Below are 6408 nucleotides of genomic sequence, written 5' to 3'. Positions count from 1 at the left end.
TTTTTTAAATACATGTTCATGTTGGTTGAAATTTTGACCAACACGAGTTTAATATGTAAAATGGCAATTTTGGTCCATTATCATTGTATTCTTGACGCGCGCGTGGGAGAGTCAAGGGGAAAATTACGCTATTCACATTAAATCTCCATTGCATTTCTTTGACTTGCATATCCTCTTTAGCCGATAGGCTACTTATCTGGGGTTCCTTTGCCAAGAAGTATCCTGTTCGGCCCAGCAAATGGTTCAACCCGATAGAGTTGCTCAAATTTTCTCCTTGCCAATTCCTCTGCCCACCCTGAGCCACCAAGTTGGGTTCAACACAGAGCTGCTAGGAACAAGGCTACCTGAATTGGGTTCTCACTAGTTGTTTTGGCTACCAGATGCCACGAAGTTATTACTATCCTCACTATTGTCATTACGGTGATAGGGTTTGCTCTGCATTCTAACCAACAGAGGCCACATAGCTGTTTGTATTGTTACTGTTGTTATTTACAAGAATGAAGGAGTAAATATTATCTAGACAATATTTTGAAATGACATATGTGAGATCATATGTTAGGAAATCACTCATTCTTTAGGCATTTTGGACATTTTTTGCAATTGAGCTCCGTTATCGAGCTGTAGAAACTTGTGAGCCTTAGATATTAGATGTTTCCAAAGAGCAGAAAAGATGAAGAGTTGGCGGTGATGGCGGTAACAGAATGAGTTTAGGCCAGGTTGCTTTCTTTACTCCCTGTGATTCTCTCTATTTCCAAATTCATATTTTGCAATCCCCTTCATGTTGATTCCCCTCGTAGGATGCAGGGGCATTTCTTGTTTCTCTCTTCGATTTTTAAGAGTTTATAATTAGTTAGGTATGTAGGAATTCCCCAATCCAATCATTCCTTCAAGGATATCTTTTGTCACCTTTTCTATCAACTCAGAACTAATAGATCTAATCAAATACTGACTTAAAGCATGGCAGAGTTTTTAGATTTTGGGGAATTTCCAAGGGAAAAATTCCCAAGAACATGGGAATTCTAATCCAATTTGGGGCTCCAAACCTTCTCTACTCATCCAGTAACTTGGTATTTCTCCTTCATTTCATTAACTTCCATCCTTGACCAACACTCCCTATTGAAAACTTGATCTAAGCATCATCTAATGCAAGGCAAAATTTTGGAGATTTTGGAAATTTGTGAGGGGGGGAATTTGCAAGAGCTTGAGAATTCTGAAACAGATCTTACATGCCTATTTCATCATTTTAGTTTATACTCAAGTTCGGAATTCTCCTTTTCATCTTCACTTTTTCTCCTTGTGTATGTTTTCATTGATCTTCCTCTACAAATGCCATTTTATCCTCTTGATCCTCTAGGAAACAAAAATAACCTCCATCAAAATATGGCTTATAGGTCAAAATTTTCATGACGCTGGAAATTTACAAGGGCAAAATTCCCAAGAAGTTTTTGGAAATTCCAGTACCCAATTGACTAGTTAAAGAACCCAACTTGTTCACTTTCCATGCTTATTTTTCCATCAAAACCTTATCCTCGCTTCGAGTTTCATCCTCTTTGTTCATTCATTTTGTCATCAAATAAAACTTGGATCACCCACTTTAGACCATGGAATATTTTTTGAAATGTTGGGATTTTTCTTGGGCAGAATTCCCAAGATCTTGAAAATTCATACTTGATTTTGCATGCTGAAACTCCCAACTTATCACTTTAATTTCTTTAACTTGGAGGGGTGCCTCAAAGTTGTGGAGGATCGTTGTGATCAAGGTTCACAGTTGTTTCTCCAGGGAAAACTTTGTATACCACTGGATTATCCACCTTTGTCTTCATTGATGGATTAATCATATGAAACTTAGATGGATTGTAGAGGCTCAATTGGATTTGAGCATCCTTCTCTGTTTGGGCAATGTATCTTTCTTCTATCCAAAAACTTTTTCATGGTGTTGGTCTATTCTTCATGGTTTTCTTGTCCATCTTGACCTAAACAAAGGAGTTGTCTGTGCCATCAATATCCATGACTAAGTGGAATGTAACATAATGGTCATGGATGACACCAATCACACTATCTGCAAGAAAAGTTTAGTATCAGAATCAATCTGATCCATGTTCTCATATTTTGTTCCTTTGACCATCAGAATTCCACTTAGCCCAACCTGTATCACAAATTACATTGCATTTTTCAGTTAGAAACTTGTCTTCTTACTTACTTCCATATGATAGTTTTCATATGAAATGATGATCAGAAACAACTTGTCAATAAGTTTCTCTGAAGAATGATTTGGTATAAGACCATCAGTCTAAAATTCCCAATCCACAATATAAACATAATTTGCAACAGATGCTAACATGTAGACTACCAATTTGTCTTGATTCTTTGATCTACAGATAATAAAATTGCATAAGAAAATTAATTTCAATTTGCAGTTCAAAGAAAATCAAAGTCTTTCTCTCCAACAATCTCTTTCTTACCATTTACCAAGCACCACAGAAGTTAATCATTGAGTACCAACTTCCCAACAACAATTCCATATACTCGGCTTTTTTCTCTTTCTAGATTGGAGGGACATATGAATAACATAAACTAATTTTTCTTTTCTTTTGAAATTTGAGGAACATGTATGGATAAGAAATAAGGTAGTTTAAAAAATAACCATTTTCAAGGCATATATTTGAATAACATAAACTGCCTTCTAATCATGTGAAGAATCCAAAAATACAAACTCTCCTACACAAGATTCCTACATAAAGAAAACTATAATCAACAAACTGGTGCCCAAAATAAGGTGGAATCCTGAATATTTTGCATACACATAATATTTTATGAGTTATATATCACACGTGGCTAAGAAAAAGAAGAGAACTAGGGGGATAAGACAAGACTCAATATTGATCCCTTTTGAAAGCTTTCACCAAATTTTTTAAGAAAGCATATAAACGTTAGATGAAACAAAACTAGAGATCGAGCCCCTTTGAACCTTTAGCAACAGGAAAAAATAGATTGAAAATTTTCACTTCAATAATTTTTTAAAAATGGAAAGGAAAAATTGACTGAATACCATGAAGAACCTTTTAGATATCTCAAATAAGGAATAGCAGGGCAAGACAATGGGATGTTTCATTCCTGTGCTGCCAAAAATATGCAATTTGCATATGCATGATCTCAATGAGTTCCCTATCCTTTTCGGGCCTTGTGACTAAAAATTGGATTGTTTTCCTAGAAATTAAATTGTAGAGATTTTTTTCACTCACTCTCCCTGATCCCACTCTTGCGCATTGCAAAAAATATGCAATTAACATATGCATGATCTCAATGAGTTCCCTATGCTTCTAAGGCCACTTGACTAAGAAAACTAGATTATTTTCTTGGAAATTAAATTGTAGATATTTTTTCCACTCACTCCCCCTAATCTTTAATAACTTATCTATTGATACATTCTGAGAGCTATATAACTTACTCTGAGTAGTATTTCATAGCTAAATGCATTTCAAACTTGCAAATGAAAATAAAAGACAAGAAAACCTACCTCCATGCCTGAGATTGAGTATTTAGTGTGATGCCAAGAAATATCCTCAACATATCTTTCAAATATGCAGACTGTGTTAGGACTAACATAAGGTGTCCCATTTGCACTAGCAATCACTCCATTCATTTAGTAAGAATTCTTGGGATAATTATTAAGGGGATCAAGTGACATGGTATTCAATCCAAATCCATATTTCCCTAAATATATGTTTTAAGGTACCAAGCATCACTAGGATCCATGTAAGGCACAAATAGCTCAGAGGTGAAACTCTTGTACAAAACCCTCTTCATTTTTCCACTATTAGGATCCTTGACCTTTGCTTCTGATATTATCACTCTAGCACAAGGATAGGACTTTACATGGAATTCCCAACTTCCCCACTTGACCTAATGCCCATCAACCTAAAGCTTGGACCCTTGGGCTGCTCAATGGATATGGGATTTAGAGAAGGCAACAAAGGGTACTTTTGGATAGAAAGTCTATAATCTGTATTCTTTCCTTTACGAAAGGGTATATCTTTTCCATTGTCTGTGATCTTCATAATATTTTTCATATCCATATCAACAAGAATTGTAAGACACTCGATTGGTCTCATATAGAAGTTAATAGTTCCCTCTATTGAATAACACCGAACTTTCACCAGCCTCCTACCCTCTTCAACCTCACCAAATACTTTGAAGTAACAACCCTTCCAAAGGCTAGGGAATGAAGGAAACTCTAAAGGAAATGATTCCTCATCTGCAATATGCCAATGCAACATATTCTGCAAACCTTAAGTCCAAATTTATCTTACCAACTCTCTCATATTTCACATTGATAATTCATATTCTCAAGTGCAGGGGTTGATCTATTTAACTCTTTCATGTTTGGATATAATGAATACATCAGTGGTAGCAGTAGATGAATCTAGAATTTCTGTGGGTGAAGCATAGCTCTAGTCTATCCCTTCATTAGTTGACTTATCTATAAGTTTATTTCTTTCTCTGAAACAATCTTAAAATGATAAGAACTGAAAATCAAGTTTTAATTTCTGCCCTTCTTATAAGGTGCCACTTAACTTCCAATTGTTAACTTGTCCTTTAATATATCCAGTTATAACCACTTTCAAAGTGCCTTCTACTTCTAAGACGTTGTATTCTAGCCCTTTGATCTTTGTATTCCTTCTATTATAGCTATAATATTTGCTTTATTATTCATCTTGTTTTCTATGAAGAAGTGTCCACTCTAGTTGCTTGCATATAATATATTTGATATTTGAGAAAAATTTGTATTCTATTCCACAATATGTACAAGACAGTTGGATCCTCCCTCCAACTGCACAATTTTTCTAATCTGCACAAATTCTTATACAAGGAAAATGAATCCATATTTCTATGTTTGATTCAGTTGCATATCTCATCATTGTCACCCATATTCATTTCCTTTGCTATGCATCATGCACAAAGGAAATGAATATGGGTGATAGGGAAGATAATTCAATAATAGAGGCTCTTAACTTTAGTTACGATCATGATATGGGTGATGCATAATTGTCTCCTAGATTCACGTTCCATCCCATTGATGAAGAGCTCATAACACATTATCTCATTAGAAAGGTTTTAGACAACAAATTCATAGGAAGGGCCATTGCTGAAGTGGACCTCAACAAGTGTGAGCCTCAAAAAAAATTTCTACCAAGCATTGGTCAAAATTTTGACCAATGCTTGGCAATTTTCAACCAAGCATTGGTCAAAATTTTGACCAATGCTTCCAGCAAGAATTGGTCAAAATTTTGACCAATGCTGTGCAGTTTTCTACCAACATTGGTCAAAATTTTGACCAATGCTTGGCAAAAATTGTGCCAACAATTTTGTGTAGTTTTTGACAAGAAAATTTTTGACCAATGGTTTGGTCAAATTTGGTCAAATTTTGGTCAAAATTTTTGACCAATAAAGGTCAAAAAATGACCTCAAATGTATTAGTGTGAGCCAGCTAAGAGGAAGTTAAGTTTGGAAGAAGACATTGGAAAGAAGAAGAAGAGAAAGAGTCAACCTAGGAAACCTTTGCCACCATCATCTAGCTTGGAAGATGAAGGAGAACTATATGAATATGATGTGAGAGGTGATATTAAGAAGGACTCAATCAAAGAGGAATCAAAGAAGACAAAGAAGAATTTCATGAATGCATTTTTATAGGACCTCAAGGGATAATCCAAACTGGTTGATCAATATGCAAAGTTTAACAAATCTTGTACACATTAACAATGTGCAAAAGTGTTGGTGAAAACCAAAGACATGCTTATTGGCCTAATACTAGAGGTCAATTATGACCAATATACAAACCTACTTGATCAACTCAAGAAATTCATTGACAAGATTGATGAACAAGTCAGAGATATGGAAAAGAGAACCAAAAAGAACATCAAATAGAGGACACTAGGAAAATTCATGATTAAAGTTGATACCAAAAAGGTGACTAGAAAAAGTCAAAGAGAAAAAATTAATGAGGATTTTAAAGATATAACCTCTATGTTATAATAGGTTTATGACCCGAGTACCTTTAATGGTGATCTTGAGAAAAATAGAGAAGTATCTTAATAGGAGCTTCAACAAGTCATCAACAACTTTTATCCCTTTATTGGTCCAACATCAGCCTACATAATAAATGCCAATGAATTCTTTTTTATGGTGAACCAAATTAAAGTTGAACAAGACAAAAGGGCTCTCAATCTCTTAGAGCTACAATATTTCTTGTCACTATTGGTCAGTGTTATTCAACATCGTATGAAGGAATTCATAAGTTGACCTCTAGCACCAAGGTTAACACATTAGATAGAATGGAAGAGCACTTGACTAATCTTCAAAGTGAGATCTAAACCCTCACTAAGTTGAAAGAGTCCTAGAAGGAGAAAA

The 6408-nt window shown here is 35.0% G+C and overlaps 2 pseudogenes; both read right to left on the bottom strand.

The window, feature by feature from the left end:
* Window positions 1-1730: 1730 nt before the first annotated feature.
* Window positions 1731-3465, bottom strand: LOC149577325 (amine oxidase [copper-containing] gamma 1 pseudogene; annotated as a pseudogene).
* A 13-nt stretch (window positions 3466-3478) lies between these two features.
* On the bottom strand, window positions 3479-4277 carry LOC149577324 (amine oxidase [copper-containing] gamma 1 pseudogene; annotated as a pseudogene).
* Window positions 4278-6408: the final 2131 nt, after the last annotated feature.

The sequence above is a fragment of the Cupressus sempervirens genome, chromosome 1 (genome assembly GCF_028749045.1).
Source record: "Cupressus sempervirens isolate cs-2001-9-10 chromosome 1, ASM2874904v1, whole genome shotgun sequence".
In the NCBI taxonomy this organism is placed as follows: Eukaryota; Viridiplantae; Streptophyta; class Pinopsida; order Cupressales; family Cupressaceae; genus Cupressus; species Cupressus sempervirens.
This window is presented reverse-complemented; position numbering and strand designations above follow the sequence as displayed.